Source organism: Arvicanthis niloticus, chromosome 2 (assembly GCF_011762505.2).
Source record: "Arvicanthis niloticus isolate mArvNil1 chromosome 2, mArvNil1.pat.X, whole genome shotgun sequence".
NCBI classification, from domain to species: Eukaryota; Metazoa; Chordata; class Mammalia; order Rodentia; family Muridae; genus Arvicanthis; species Arvicanthis niloticus.
In genome coordinates, this window is record NC_047659.1 from 16,855,502 (window position 1) to 16,872,714 (window position 17,213).

Here is a 17,213-nt window from a genome sequence, read left to right on the forward strand (position 1 = left end):
ACATAATTAAAAACTAAAAATAATCTTTAAAAAGTAAATTTAATTTCACTTTAGAGTTCATTATACAGCCAGACATGATGGCGCACGCATTTAATCCCAGCACTCAGGAGGCAGAACCGGGCAAATCTGTGTTTGAGGGTGGCCTGGTCTATAGAGCTAGTTCCAGGACAGCCAGGGCTACATGGAGAAATCCTGCCTTGAAAATCAAAAAAAACAAAAAGAATGAAAAGGAGAGTAAGTTTGTGGTGTGACCAGGAAAAGTAAGGAGGAAGGAAGAAAGGGAAACATTTTAACTAATCTCTGTAAAGTGCCTTTGCCTTGCCCTCAGTTATAAAATGAATCTGATTTATAGGAAACTATAAAGTCTAACATGGTCTCAAATATCTACCCTAATACTTGTCATGCTACTTGACATATCCTCAACACAGCCATTCTTTCTTTTAAATAAACAATATTTTTAAAATATCAAAAATAACTCAAATGTTCGTTAGAAAAAAAGTGTAACCTTGGACTAGAGTTGTTGAAGCTTATCTAGGGTGCCAAAGGTCCTGAGTTCCTTTCCCAGACCAAAGCCAAATTAAAAAAAAAAAAAAAATCTTAAAAAAAAGTGCAAGCAGGAAGTGTGTGAATGTGAAACTATGCTAAGTCTCTTTTACAACTACACTATCCTCCTGACAAACTTGCAAACACCATCCCAGAGCCTAGTTTAACAAGCCCTTGACCCCAACACTGTAGCTCAACCTTTTAATCAAGTTGCTGCCTAGCTTTAAAAAAACAAGTATTCTACTCATGTCAAAATACAGTAGATATATACACTACAAATGAATAGATCACGAGGCACTGCTTTACAACATGAACCCATTTGGTAAGTCAGCATCTAAACCCAGATGCAGACAGTTACTGACAGCTCAGAATACTGCTAACAACCTGTAGTCTCTCAGTCATTTTATTCCTCTGTAAATGTAGTCAATGTATTCTACCTCTACCACTTAGTATTAACTTTGTTTATTTTTGAACTTAATGTCTGTATGCACAATGATGCAAGTGTATCATGATACATATATTGTATATACTTTCTAGATCTGCCTTAAATGTGTACAAATTTGCAAAAGGAGGCCTACATGCCACAGGCAAAAAGTAACCATTGTTTCCTAAACTCACCTTACAAGAGCCTGACAAACAAACAGCTACAGCTACATGTACATGTTCTGATCCTTCTTAGATAAAGAAAACATTATTTAGACTAGAATGATCAATTCTGGAAGCTTATGTCTTAGAAATGCTTCCTGTATTAGTTTTTACAGTTGTGACACTCCACAAATTGTCAATCCTGGGCAAATCAGAACAGGTGGGTAAAGAGGCAAAATACAAGCAAATATGCCTATCTTATAGATTTAACAAGAAATCCCATGCTCGTTCTTAAGGGGTCAATCCTGTAGACTGTCTACCTTTAGCTGATTTACAAAGTAAATAAAATGCTAATCTATATGAGTAAATACAATTAGTAGGCTATAATTATCTGCTTCAGAAGCAATCCTTCACCCAGATGGTAGCTTCTTTGAGGAAAAAAAAGGAATTCTTAATTCATTTCCAGTATCTATGCAGTGTGTAGTCCTCACAGTGGGTATGTAGTAAGTGCTGCCTTTAGTTTGGAGCATTTCCCCTATGTGCAAGGTCCTGTTAGGTGCCAGAAACTCCATCAGAGATCTCCCAGCAGCAGCACTTGCTCATCATTTTCTCTTAAGTGCTAAGGTGCTACCATACATCTCCAGCATCTAACTTTTTCTGTTCAGCAAAAGTACTACACTCCAGAATCTTTTGGTCATAAAAATATCATTAGCAAGAGAGTAAGTCTGGTGCTTTCAAAAGTCTTGGAATCCAGAATTCTGAGTATCAGAAACAAGACTCAGTGGGAAACATCTGACTTTGCTTACCTGGCTTCAATCTTTCTCCAAGAGAAGCAGGAAAAATTATGTTCCTGCCTGTATGTAAACTGTGATTCCATACTCAAAAACAACTCTGGGAAGAGTCTAAGACTGAGCAAATGGATGGGATATAGCACATAAAATATCTAAATATATTCATGCAAAGGGCAGGATACACATGGAAAGTACAACTATACAAGGTATGAACTACTTCCTGTGTTACTAAGTCTGAAGAATTTACCAGAATAGTAAGAACTTGGGTATTCATCAGAGAAAATATTTGGGAGCACATCAGAGGCAAACCAGGACTATTACTTTGGAAAGCAGCATATTTATGACCCCTTGTTTTCTTTTTTCCAGTGAAATAAAGGTGTGATAATGTGGTAAATCCGGAGAGATACCAAGCTGTGGACTCTTGCAGACTTCAGCCAGCACTGAAATGCAACACTGAGGGCTTTGGCAGCTGCATTACATACTCTGAAATTCTTACATCATTACTCTGGTAAGGGCCTAGCACCAAGACAGCTTAGGTTCTGATATGGTTTAAAAAAAAATAATAATTTTTTAAAAACTTAAGGAATAGTCATTACATGCTACAGGAAATATTTCATTCCAGGTTCTTTTTTCCTTCCTTCCTTCCTTCCTTCCTTCCTTCCTTCCTTCCTTCCTTCCTTCCTTCCTTCCTTCCCTCCCTCCCTCCCTCCCTCTCTCTCTTTCTTTCTTTCTTTTTTTTCCAAGACAGGGTTTCTCTGTGTAGTCCTGGCTATCCTGGAACTCACTCTTTAGACCAGGCTGGCCTCGAACTCAGAAATCTGCCTGCTTCTGCCTCCCAAGTGCTGGGATTAAAGGTGTGCGCCACCACCACCTGGCTTCCAGGTTCTTTTTAAAGGACAGAGCAGTATTTCCAAGTTACTAAAGAAATAACTTTTGTGGTACAGCATGCCTATAATCTTAGCACTCAGGATTATAAACTAGAGGCCAAATAGAGCTAATACAGGGGAACTCAATCTCAAAAATTAAGTGAGTGACATGAGACTGCCTCTAAGGAGTTTAAGTGACCTTAATGGGTACCTTTTAAAGAGTTCTGGAAGAAGAATCTGAGTGCCTAGCAAGGAGCCTGGGCCTGGGATAGGCACAGGATGTTTGGAGACCTGAGGAAGACTAGAGCTTCCACCCACTCCCCTTGGCAATGCTGCAAGTCTCTCTAGTCTAGGGCTTGGCTGAATCTTTTTGTAAAGTTTTGTCTTTATGTGCCTTAGCTGACCCTGTGAGTAAGTCTAGATGAGCCTTACAGACTGACTCCTAAACATGTAGCTTTGAAGAAACACAGTAGTCTTGATTTACTGGCCGACCTACTGATCTCAACTGCCACAATGAAACTAGCTCAGAAGAAGCCAGTATTATTTTTTACAAAGTCACTGTTTGACAAAAGATCCCTCTTGAAAAACAAAACAATTAAGCCAGAGATAAAGCTTAGTTGGTAGAGTATGTGCCCGAATATCATCATATCATCATAATATATATCATTCATATATATATATGTATGTATGTATATATATTCTGTACCACCCATATAGGTATGGTGGTACAGAACTGTAATTCAGCACTCAGGAGGACCACAAGTTCAAGGATATTCTGAAATCCATGAGACCATGCCTCAAAAAACAAAACAACAAAAAACTTAAACAACAAAAGTCCCAAAATAGTGATCACTTAATTATAAAAATAATCAATTATAAAGAATGACAATTACCTTGATATTTCTACTCTTAACACCGAATGCAGAGGTATCCTCTAGAGATGTTGATGAACCCTTTCTTACTTCAATCACAAGCCTATAAAAACAAGTTACTTGACCTAAGATCTCAGTCATTCCACAAAACAGTTTTCACACGAATGCACGGGAAGTGCTTATGAAAGACAGAACCCTTAAAATAGGTGTTAATCGGAGCTTCACAGTGCTAAATGATCTGACTTTACTCGTGCAGAACTGAATTTACATATAAATTAGTTGAAAGATCAAGATTGAGGACTGACTGAGGCTATATAACTCAGTGGGCCAGAGCTTGCCTTTGCAAGTGTGAAGCTCTGTTCAATGTCAGGTTGTGGTTTTTATTGTAGTTTTGTGGGTTGGTGGGATCCAGACTGGATCTGTTAACTTCTAATATTTAGTAACTGCTATTGAGAGAGTGAGATGGCAGGGCAGTGGTGGCACACGCCTTTAATCCCAGCACTTGGGAGACAGAGGCAGGTGGATTTCTGAGTTCGAGGCCAGCCTGGTCTACAGAGTGAGTTCCAGGACAGCCAGGGCTACACAGAGAAACTCTGCCTCGAAAAACAAAAACAAAACAAAACAAAAAAAGTGAGAGAGTGAGGTGGCAAGATGGCTTAGCAGGTAAAGGTGCTTGCTGCCAAGCTTCACAATTTGAGTTCAAGCTCTGGAACCCGCATGATGGGTTTCTATTGTAATACAAGACTATATCCAAAAGCAACTTGGGGTTGAGGGAAGGGTTTATTTACCTTATATACCCATTGATAAAAGCCAATGCAGGAAGCTGGAGGCAGGAACTGAAGAGGGACCATGGAGGAATGCTGCTTACTGGCTTGCTCCTCATGTGTAAGAAAGTTCAGGTTGCTTTCTTATACAGGACCAGCTGCCCATTGGTAGCACCACTTCACAGTGAGCTGGCCCCTCCAACAGCAATTATTCATCAAGAAAATGCCGTACAGACTTGCCCATAGGCACTCTGTATCTTCTCAAGTGAAGTTCTCTCCAGACAATTCTACCTTGTGTCAAGTTGACAAAAAAATCCAAGCAGCATAGAAATCCTTGCACTGAGCTATAGTGATTGTAAACCACCTCTCTTGAGTGCTAGGAGATGAATTCTGGTCCTCTGCAAGTGCAGTGATTACTCCTGATTTCTGACTCATCTCCAGCCCCAATATGAGAATTTATAGGACTTAGTTTTTTCAAATTTATAAATTCAAAGACTTTTGATACCACCCCCAAAATATATGTACATTGTAATTCTCCAAACAGACAAAACTTATACTAAATATTCACATCTAAAAGGAAAGTATATATTATAGTCAACTGTATACTAAACACATATAGACATTTATATACGTGTACATCTTTGTGGTGTTTCTGTATATATACAAAAATTATGATGCTTGATGTTAAAAGAGGAATCAAAAATTTTTTAGATAAAAGTTACTTGGTGTGGAGGTGTTTTGCCTGCATGTATACATGCAGTGCCTGGAGAGGTCAGAAGAAGGTGTTGGAACTCTCTGAAATATATTGTCAAAATTTAAGTTATTAATCCAGGTGTGGCACTGTATACCTTTAATTCCAGCACTAGGGACACAAAGGCAGAGGGCTCTCTGTGAGTTTGAGACCAACCTGGTCTACATGGCAAGTTAGAGATCAACCAGAGCTAGATGGTTAAGAAGGACCTTGTCTCAAAAGAATTTTTTGACCTTTTAAGCAAAAGTTCAAACTTTGAAATTTTTGTACTAGTACATAGTATACTGAGAGTTTCATTGCTTCCCAATACGGTATAACCTGTATAACAGCTATGTTCTAAATTGCCAATGCATGATGTCGCAAAAATAATGAACAGATAAGAGTCCATGCAATGGATTTTTTAATCTTTTTTTAAGGATTTATTATTTTATGCATATGAGTATTTTGTCTGCATGCACAGCTGTATACCAGAAGAGGACACCAAATCTCATTATAGACCATTGTAAGCCAGTCACTCTGTGGGTGCATGACCTCTGGAAGAACAGCCAGTGTTTTTAACCTCTGAGTCATTTCTCTAGTCCTCATGGATATTAATAAGGCACAGTACAGAAAATTCAGATATCCAGCACCTACATGAACATCCAGATGCAGCAAACACATCTATAGTTCCAGTGCTTGAAGACTGCTGGACAGCCAGTCTAGTCAAATCAGGTCAGCTCCAAGATCAGTGAGATTCTGACTCGAAAAAATAAAGTAAAAACTGATAGAGGAACAACAACAACAAAGCCAGGCAGTGGTAGTGCTCGCCTTTAATCCCGGCACTGGGGAGGCAGGCAGATCTCCGTGAGTCTGAGGGCAGCCTGGTCTACAAAGCAAATTCCAGGACAGCCAGGGCTAGACAGAGAAACCCTGTCTCAATACAATAAAATGAAATAAAATAAAACAAATTTTAAAAATTGATAAAGGAAAGAACACCCAATGTTGACTTCTAGCCAAAATACACAAGTACATGCACATACATACATACATACATACATACATCACACAAACACATATGTATGTTTTTGTTTAGTGACTTGTTTTGTAATGTTGGGCATAGGAGGGCTCAAATGTGAATTTAATCCATGTCAGACAAGTTCTTATCTGTGACATACAACTTTGGCCCAGAAAATACACCTTACTGGTTTTTGTTGTTTTGTTTTGCTTTTTAGTGCTACCTTAAGTAGAGCTAGTGCACAGCTGAGTACCACAGCACTTCCCTCACATGTACAAAGCTCTGGTTTACTGCTCTGTACTGGGTGAGAAAAGGTACTTAACTGTGTAGAGTCATACAAATTCAGTTTTATACATAGTAGCAAGAAAACAAACAAAGAGAAATGTACTAGATATAAACATACTGCCTCTTATCCAATATCAATCCATCAGCCACTAAAAAGTTCTGACATGAGTCCAGGGTGAAGGACACATCATTGACATATTGTCAGAACAAAGGAAACTCTTGGCAGATTTTCTCTAAACTGTAATTCCTCTCCTATGTAAATTAAGTACCAACCTGGGTCTTCCCAGCTTTATCATACTAAGCCTTGACAACAGCCATCATTAGTGTCCAAACTCCACTTTTCCCAGGCTAATGACATGTGTCAGGCCTTGATTTCTAGTGCCACTTTCACCTGTCAACATAGGAAAGGCTTCCATAATGCCTTTGGCTTTTCTGAAATACCTTCAAGTCACAAGGCAGCAGCTGACACTAAATCTATCCTGAAGATGGACACTTGGCCAAAAGCCCAAGCTGAGTGGACTTGAAAGTTTTTGAATTGTATTAAAATCATCCCTACCTTCTCACTACCAATTAAAATAAAATCTTCTCAAAAGCAGCCACAAGTTCTACAATAATCCATCTAGTGGGAATCAGTCACCTCTGATTAGAGAAAAGCAGTAAGTGTAGCAGGACCTGGTAAATATTAGAGCCCCAAGGACTGTCAAAGGGTTTTGATCACTTAACAGCTGCTTCTCACTTCATACCATACAAAGTTTTTAAGCCAACACCACTCAGCATTACTCAGTCAAATGCTTCAGAAAAGAATACCAAATCCAAGCCAAGTCTGCATGCATCTCTAAGACTAAGATGTTTGATGCGTCAGAACTAACACGAAAGCTATGTACTTCACAGATGGTCATTAAGGCCTTATGAAACTTCTGCAAAAAAAAAAAAATGCTTTTCATGGTAGAATGATGGCAGTGTTTAATAAGTAAACCTACATACACAGAGTCAAGTAAGTATAACTTGGGATCTTCATTTCTCTTCTCAGTCTGTTTCCTTACCTATAAAACTAAGATTTTGAGCTTAAATCAGAGATTCAGAAATGATTATAAAATGGCTACATGAGAATTATTTGGGAGATACATATATACTTACACATAACAAAATTGAATATTAAATCTGGGGATATACGTAGAAACCTGCATTACTACCAAGTTGCATTTCCCACTATTAATACTTTAAAATAGAATGTAAAGTCAGTTTAGAAACCATCAGACTACTAGTCAGAAGTCTGACTAGCTTGGAGAACTTAGAAAATCAATATAGACAATAGGGACCTAGCACAGTGATAGAAATTATACCGGCCTTGTACACAAAGAACCTGGAAAGAGGGATGGGGGAGGGAGTTGGTAAGAGCGGCCAGTGTTCTTAACCATGGAGTCACTTCTTCAGCCCTATGGTTTTATATTTGTAATTCATCTTAATCAGTTTAACTAAACATTCCCTGGTACAGTTATTCAGAAGACTTGTGTACTGAGCATAGATAACCTAGGGATTAATTTAACAAAGAAAAGGGAAAGACCTGTGAGTATGCAAATTTTAAAATACCTCAATGTTAACTGTGGGACAGAAAAATCAGATGGTCCTTAGAGTATTCTGACAAATACTGAAGTAACATATTCCATTTGAAGAACAGAACTGCCTTTAATGGGCCAAATTTGCCATCTTGGTGGCCTGGCCTAACAATTTCCTCTTTAACTACTGTGTCAAATATCAAACAAAATGTTCCAAAGTATTACATTTATAAAAGATTTATTACTTTTAATTATGTGGGATTGGGGGTGGGGCATGTGCATGTGAGTGCCAAAGGAGTCAGAGTACTCTAGAGCAGGAGTCAGCTACCCATTGTGAATGCTGGCAATAAAACTCTCTCCGCAAGAGAACTATGTGCTCCAATTGCTCAGCCACCTCTTCAGCCACTTAAGTTTAGATTTCCAATTTCTACCCTTACTTTGGCAAAATCTTTTTAAATTTAAATTTTACTTTATTTAGTGTATATTTATATTAGTGTATGGGGAGAGCAGTATGTATGCCATGAGACGTGTGCAGACATCAGAAGCCAACCTACAGGAACTGGCTTTTTCCATGTGAGTCTCAGGGATTGAACTATAGATATCAGGTGTGGCAGCAAGCATTCTTACCAATGGAGCCATGTTGTTGGCCCATCAAACCATAAGCTTGGGAAGCTCTGTTTGCCTCCTTCCCAGTACAGAAGAAGACACTCTGTATTCAGCAGACTTCTTTCTGAGCATTGCATTGAAGTAACATATTTATTCAGCCTAATTTAAAACTAGAATCAGTGTAACCTTACTGAATTACTTCCAAAGGTTAAATCCATTCACTATTTGTGCAATTCCTCATTTGGCAATTTCTTTTAGAAGATTTAATTATGTAAGTAGAGTTACTACTAATAATTGGTGTCTGCAATTAGTACAAAATTTGGTGAAGTCTAAATAGCTCCTTTTGCAGGAACCATCACTGTCCAATTCTATGCTACAAAGAAGGTAAGTCTGGCTGGCAGCAACAGTACCTAAGCATTCCTACCAGATGGAGACCAGGTAACAGAATTTCATTACCCAGATGCCCAGCAAAGTGTTGGATGAGTTCTTAAACTTTATAAGTCAAATTTGCTTTCAGAATTCTGGGTTTTATGTTAATTATTTAGAAAGATAGTCCATACTTTTGCATAGGGTTTTCAATTATGTTACCTCTCTTAACACAATAAATGAGGTTGGCAATTATAGTCCCTCTTTACAGATTAAGGAAAATGAAACATGTGGGAGAAGAAAATCTTACAAAGTGGTAAAGCATTAATTTAAAATATGTCTTTAAAACATGTGTACATGCCAAGTGTGTTGGCACACTACTGTAATCCCAGCAATTGTGAGTTTAAAGCCAGCCCAGTCCACACAGCTAAGTACTGGACCAGTCCAGAGATATACTGTGAGACCCTGTCTTTTTTTAAAAAAAAAAAAAAAAGGAAATAAAGAGAAAAAAAGACAAAAAGAAAGAAAAACAAAACCCTTTACCTACATAATGCTAATGCAAGGCTATCCTGATCAGTTTTATTTAATAACACTTAAAGAATGGTTATAGTTTATAGTTGCACTTTAATAATATAAATCATTTTGAAATAGCATAAAGATATTGGAAGTTATAAATTGAGGTTATGAGGTTTTTAATATTTGCAATTTTAGTTCTCACAACCATTCTATGAAGCACATATTATTTCTAGTTTACAGAGAAGAAAATAGGAAGAGATGATATATAATTTTCCTAATTCTACAAAATAAGTGTTCCAAAATCTCTGATCTTATATAATACTGCTTTTACATGCAACATGAAGAATTTAAACTACAGTCATTTTAAAGGAATGATAAAGAAAACCAAGCATTCATTCAATTTGGAAAAATCTATTACAATACAATTCAGTTGTTCTATTTTTGCATAAGCCAAGAGCAATGATTGGAGAGAATGCAGCAATTACACATGCATTTTTGCATGTACTTTAACTTGCAAAGTTGTATATGCAGTAAGTGTTGTCACACATTTTAAACAGAAGACAACTAACAGTCTAAGAGGTTACTGTGGCTACTCATCAGTGTCTGCACACTCCTTTCCTAGACTGTCCTGTCAACTAACACTCGTCTCCTCTATTGGAGTACCGTTGCTTCTCAGTCTAGTGAAGATCCAACTAAGTGTTTAAAACCCAGTGAAAATCCAACTAGCATTTAAGTGATCTGTTTAGATAGAGCATTCTTAGCATTCAAGGCAAAGTTAGCACTGTGGTTCTTATCCTCCCAGCAGCATCCCCCTCATTCTCTTTGTCATCTGCTGTACATCTCACCTACATGACATCACGCTCATGATGTCAGGGGCTGTAAAAAGGACAAGCCGGTCCCTAGGATTTCACAGCTTCAGTCAGTAAAAAGGTAAAGCAGTAAGCAGCACTTTAGCTAAAGGATGTCCATACTGACATACTCCTATCTTTTGTTGTTGTTATTTGTTTGTTTCTCCAGACAGGGTTTCTCTGGGTAGTCTGGCTGTCCTGGAACTCACTCTGTGGAACATGCTGGCCTAAAACTCAGAGATGCCTCTGCCTCCTGAGTGCTGGGATTAAAGATGTGTTCCACCACCATCTTGCCACTGCTATCATTTTCAAAACAAAAATTTATCCTCATGTAAATAACCACAAACATTTCTAGCAATGCTTCCTGCACAGTACTTTGGAAGTAATTATATAGACTCCCACCTGCAACAGGAACTCTTTACTAACCATGCAGAGGAGTTTATACTTCTTGTTTCTCACTATTTCCAGAAGCCAGAAAGACTCTGGAAACATTTATATCTCTGTGAGTAACATGAGTTTTGGTATTCTAGGTATCTCTAAAAAGAAAAAGAGGTAAGTGAAATTATAATGGCTTAGTAATTTCAGACAAATTCAAAACCAGGTTACACTAAGAATTAAACATTGAAACCAAATTAGGAAAAGTTTAGCTATGTAACTGTAAAACAAGGTGACCCACGCACGCCTTTAATCCCAGCACTTGGGAGGCAGAGGCAGGCGGATTTCTGAGTTCAAGGCCAGCCTGGTCTACAGAGTGAGTTCCAGGACAGCCAGGGCTACACAGAGAAACCCTGTCTCAATAAAGAAAGAAAGGAAGAAAAGAAAGGAAGAAAGGAAGAAAGAAGGAAAGACCCATTGTGCGGCTGCAAAGGTGACTCTCCCTGATTAAGAATGCTTGCTTCATGTACCTCCCAGAGGTTGGGAGTTTGGTTCCCAGCAACAGTCAGGTGGCTTACAACTACTTGTAACCATAGCTCCTAGGCATACAATACCATTTTTTTCTTCTTTTGGACTCCTTGGGCACCTGTTTGTGTGTAGTGTGTACATGCAAGCACACACACTTTTAAAAAAATTAACAATAACAATAAAGGGAAATAACCAATGTGTACTTTAATTGTGAACAATGAAACTAAAATTAAAAGCTTAAGGGAAATTGAAGGAATAAGGACAATAAAGACCTTTAAAAGTAGCTGGATGTGATGGCATATGCCTTCTTTAATTCTACCACTATGGAGGCAGAGGCAGGTAAATCTCTAAATTCCAGGCCAATCTGGAGTTCAGGACATCTAGGACTACCCAGAGAATCCCTATTTGGGGAAAAAAAAGAAAAAAGAAAAAGAAAATGAAAAGTATCTCAAATGCAACAGGAAGCATCTCCATATCAAGAACAGGATTCTTGGAATGCTGGATATTGAAGAATAGTAGGTTTTATTTTTTAATTTGATGCAGCAGATATCACTATTTCTGATTAAAGCTTGACATCTCCTATGAGACAAAGGCAAAGACTACTTAAAACAAATACAAACCAGAGTCTTTAAAATACTACACAGGAAGATACTTGATCCCTTCATTTCTTTTTGCTTCCATTTCACAACAATCAAACTCGGCAAAGTTCCAAGTGAAGAATTTTGATGGAGGATGAAATAAAGTGATGTAGAATATAAACAATTCTATTTGAACAAAATTCTCGATGGTTAATAACTTTCTCTCAAGAAATGCCATTTGGCTACTTTAAAAACGAATCTTCAACTAGGTCAGCCATCAGTGTTTAAACCTGAAGGGGCTGGAGAAATGACTGCTCAGTGGTTAAGAGCACTGGCTGCTTTTCCAGAAGATTCAAGTTTGATTTTCAGCACCCATATGTGGGCTTATAACCATCTAACTCTAGTTTCAGGGGACCTGACACATCCCTCTGGCCTTTGAGGTTACCAGCCATACACTTAGGTAAATACCCATACACATAAAAATAATAAATTTAATAAATGCATTTAAGAAAATATTTAAACACAAAGATTAGAGATTAACCTCAATTCAGCCAGCAGCTCTACAAGCAATGTTTCTATGTTGCTTAACATAAAGCCAATATTCTGAAAAAATACTTAATTCATTTTCAAGATTTTTTATAAAAGATATTCAATAAATAGTCAGGCGTGGTGATGCACACCTTTAATCCTAGCACTCAGGAGGCAAAGGCAGGCAGATCTCTGAGTTTGAAGCAGCCTACTCTACATAGAGAGTTCCAGATAAGCCAGGGCTAAATAGAGAGAGACTCTTGAGAAGAAAAAGAAAAGAGAAAAGAAAAAAGAAAGGGGAGGAAGAAAGTCAGTCAATAAGTAATAAAAATAACAACCCAAAACAAAGATCAGATACATCTGGCATTTTAGTTACTCTGCATCCTTTTAAAGATCTTCATTAATTATGTGTATGTATGTGTGTGTGTGTTCATGTGACTGCAAGTGCCTGTGAAGGCTTCAGTTGACAGACCCCTGAAGCAGGAACTGGTCGTTACAGACAGTTAAGATGGGTGCTGAGATCAAAGTCTCTGCAACAACAGTACATGTTCTTGGCTACTGAGTCATCTCACCAGATCCACTCTGTGTACTCAAGTACACATAAAATGTTTGCTCTAGCACACCTGTGGTAATTTAGCAGCCCACGATTCTCAGCTAGGGAGTTCTGTTTTTCATCTTTTTCTCTGAAACATGCAGCTTTAGACCTGTTTTCTACTATTACAGGCAAATGAGAAGGAATCTGCTAGTTTGATTTAGCTCGACCCTGTGTCACAAGCATGTTCTGAGACAGGTAAAGAAGGGAGCAGCATAGACAATGAGTGTTGGAACAATGAAGTCTGCTGTTCAAGTTCTGACTATGGAACTCTGGGTAAGTCTCTGATTAATACACGGTTGGAATTAAATATACAAATTCTACTACACAGAGGTCCCCAGCATATGTTATGGTCTTTCTTATTTTTGTACCTTAATAATTAAAAAATATTACTATAAAATTGATAAAGTAATGCTTTCAGAACGATACCATTGAGAAACCTTTCCACAAATGTCCATTTTTAGTCAGCAGTGTAAACTGCAGTCTCACAACCCTGCAGCTCATTACCTCTTTACTATATGCAAACTAACCTCACACCTTGAAACTTGAAATCTTGGAAAAAATGTGAGAGACCCAACAGCAGCGGTCCTTAGAACATGAGAGCAGGCCAAAGAAGGGCAACCAAGCCAACCTTAAGAGAACTCCATGGAACATTCAACGCTGTCGGTGAGTTTGGGATTCAAAAGCAAAAAAAACCACCGACCGTTGACTGTACCTTGGGATTCTTACAGACAACAAGTTTCCTGAAGCAAAGGAGTAGGCTGTATGGATATATCATATGACATCACAAGAGACAGCCCTGTGGCCTCTTCTCTAAAGGGAACCGACAACTTTTTTTTAAAGCTTCCATGTATTGTCCAATTTTTGGTAATATTTTGATAAATAAGTGTTTCATTTGAACAACTTATGGGAAGTGCTATCATAGTACCAAATGCACTCAAATATCTTCTAGAAATGTGCCATTCTAGTCAGAAATAGGGTATATTAAAAATATCTATTAGTATCGAATAAAACCTAGTTAAGTCTTTTATTCTCATTTCTTCCACATCCTTTCAAATTTTTATTTTAGGGTCAAGGAGAAGATTTACTCAGTAAAAATAGCACAAAACTACTCAATGTCTATATGAATCATATTGTACCTCCAATTTCTGTTATTGTGGTTAGGATTTGAGAGAACTGGATACATTTCCATCTTCATGTGCTTATTTAACGAATTCTGGGTCATCTCTAACTGTGTGAGCCTATGTATCCAAGCATGTTTTCTCGAGTGTAGAATGAGAGAGGAAAGAACCTCAGAGTTTTGATTTAAGGAGAAGATGTATGAGGGTACTCTGAACTATTTCTAGCTCACAGCAAATGCTTATACAAAAACCTTTACTTAACTGCAATCATAATCTATACTGCTTTACCTTGAAAAGGGGCACTTATACTTCTCAGCTTGAAACAAAAGACGAAGCAAAGTCTCTGAGGGCTGCTGTACAGACATCAACACCCAAGTCCCAGCCATGTGATTAGAGCTACCTATGAGGTTCTCACACAGTGCCTTCCTCCTTTTCTGTCTTGAACAAGTTCTTGCTATACAGTCAAAGGTATCTATAATTATGAGTCCTCAACCATACAGATGACTGGTTACTAACATACAACAGACTTTAAAGAACCACCACAGTGGGAAGAAGACCCAGGAGATGGGAAAGGCCAAGACAATTTCACCAAATGGAAACATTGATGGCTGCACTGAACATTCATTGCTGTCGGTGGGTTTGAATGTCAACCAACTCACTGATCAATGAATGCAAACTGCGGGCCGAAAAATGCAAGGAAACAAAAGCACTCCAGACAGTTGCCAGAGTATGGAGTACTGCTCCAGGTGGGACCTCGATCTTCTATCTGAAGTCTCTTTAGTTTCTTTGCTTCTAATATGGAGGAAACTCTGTAATTCCTAGTATTTTTTATTGTCTTCTCAAATATTCCAAGTCTTGGGAAATTATATTATCACAGGCAAAATGAGTAATATGCCTTTATCATAATATTTAAAAACAATGCTTTTATAATTTAAAAAGAAACAGGCTTATTATTTTAAAATACAAGTATATGAAAAGAATTTAAATCTGTCCTCATCTCATGCATTCCTTCTATGAAAACCACATAAGAACATCCATTACTTAGACAGAAAAGCCATAAAGTAAAATTGTATACCTTTGAAGACTTCTCTACATATATAAAAACAGAGACATAACTGCAATTCTGGGGAAGTTCGATAGCAACAAAAGGTACTCATTGCTCTTCAATTTACCTTTGCACTCAACTACATACTTAGGCTTAACAAACAACATTTACTATCATTTTGACTATTGGTTAATTGTTTTTGAGACAAAGTCTTACAGATCCTATGCTAGGTAGCTGAAAGTGGCCTTGAATTTCTGATCCTATGTTCTCCTAACTAGGATGACAGGTGTGTAGCACCAAGCCTGGTATTGAACCCAAGGCTTTGTGTGTGATAGGCAAGCAGTCTATTAATAACTGCAGCGCCTGTATTTGTATGTTGGTGCATGTGTAAGCCAGAGGTAGGTGGTAGGTGTCTTCCTTAATCACTCTCCACTTTATTGCCAAACCTGGGGCATACCTATTCTGTAAAATCATCAGGCAGCCAAGTTCCAGGAAGCATCTAGCTCCACTTTCTCAAGGCTTCATGCTTCCATGGCAAACATTCACTGAATAAGCCATCTCCCCACCCCCAATCCTTTCTCATTCTTTTGAATGACTGTATGTTTTAGTATGAATTCTCCGGTTTTTATTGTTCAAACACATTAAAAAAATTCTCTTGACCAAAACCATCTTACTTTTGCAAGAAATGTCCTTATGACAAGAAAAATAACCAAGTAAGATGGGAAACACCCAATTTTATGGTAACAAAAACTAAAGGATTGTATCAACTCTCCAAATCCTGGTAGGATGATTCTCCACTTCAGCAGCACAGAAACAATCCCTCTACTCACCAACCTGAAATGTATGTATATAAAATGTCTGGAAAGAGGTAATAAGAGGTTATAACCCAGGGTTTAAAGACAGTTTTTTCCCTACATCAGCCTGAATGAGATGTGTCATTAACTCTGGGTCCCTCAGAACCACATACCAAATAACTGATTCTAAACACATTTCTAGTAGATGATGTAATGGGAAGATTATGTGAAGCATGGGATAAAGCTTCCAAAGTACAAACTTTCAATGCAAAGTCTAGTAAGAGAGCTCACAAATCTTAAAACCATTTAACCAAAGTTTCCTCCTTTAGATCCTCCCAACAAATCTCAGACATTTTTAAAAGCAGGATTTAGGTGTAATTCACACACTATACGACTCATCCACTGTATACTTACAAAACTTTTATAAATTTAGTTATGTAACTATTACCAAAATTTAAGAACAAACATTTCTATGACGCTACTAAGAAGCCATTTATTTCCAATCAACCCCCACCCTAACATGAGGTCATGGATAATCACTAATCTGCTCTCTCCACAAATGTGCATCATCTAGGTTGTAACATGTTAGTCAGATTACTTCAAACATTTGAAGCACACTTTTATAGCACTGTGTTAAGGTTACAACACAGTGCAACCATCACCACCATCCACATCCAGGCTCTGTTATAATCCCAAAGTGGAAACTTGTTAAACAATAGTCACCTATTCCCAATATCCCCATGAAATTCTATTTTACTTTGTGTCTGAATTTTGCCTATTCTAGTTATATTTTCAATACATGGAATCATACAGTATTTTTTATTTAATTTAAAAACTGATCTGTCATTTCATTATAAGAATTGTTTATAAGTCAAGCACAGCAGTACATTCCTTGTCGTTTCTAACCTTGGGAGGTGAAGGCAGAAAGAGCACTCAGAGTCAACCTCTCCTAATGGCCTGTCTGAGGTCAACCTAGGCTGCCTGTAGGAAAAGGCAAAGATATTTCTAAAATGTTTATATATTTTGGAAACATTCCTTTGAAACCTTCAGACTGTACCTATCTTTCCATTTTCTTAATGTCTTTTGAAGTCCTAAGCTTTATACTTTAATATTAACATTTTTCTTCATGTTTGCCATTAGCCCAAGGTCACAAAGCAATTCAATATGATTTGTGATTTTAGCTTTTACACTAAGTGTATGAATCCTGTGAGTTACTTTGGGGCCTAATACAGAGTCTGGTTTTGATGTGTGTTGTTTTCTTTCTGCAAGCTAGCTGTATTTTTTTTTTAATGTCTTATTTCTGTATTGC

At 37.7% G+C, this 17,213-nt stretch overlaps 1 protein-coding gene and 1 long non-coding RNA gene across 13 annotated transcripts in view; one reads left to right on the forward strand and one right to left on the reverse strand.

Annotated features, from left to right (window-relative positions):
- Positions 1–17,213, reverse strand: part of Nr6a1 (nuclear receptor subfamily 6 group A member 1) — a 191,343-nt gene that overhangs the window by 99,436 nt on the left and 74,694 nt on the right. The window lies entirely within an intron of this gene.
- The window catches only part of LOC117703034 (uncharacterized), a 29,933-nt gene that overhangs the window by 10,719 nt on the left and 2,001 nt on the right, over positions 1–17,213 (forward strand). The window contains exons 2-3 of the long non-coding RNA XR_004606139.2: positions 2,286–2,427; positions 13,076–13,220. This is a non-coding gene — a long non-coding RNA (uncharacterized LOC117703034). The remainder of the gene's footprint in view (positions 1–2,285; positions 2,428–13,075; positions 13,221–17,213) is intronic.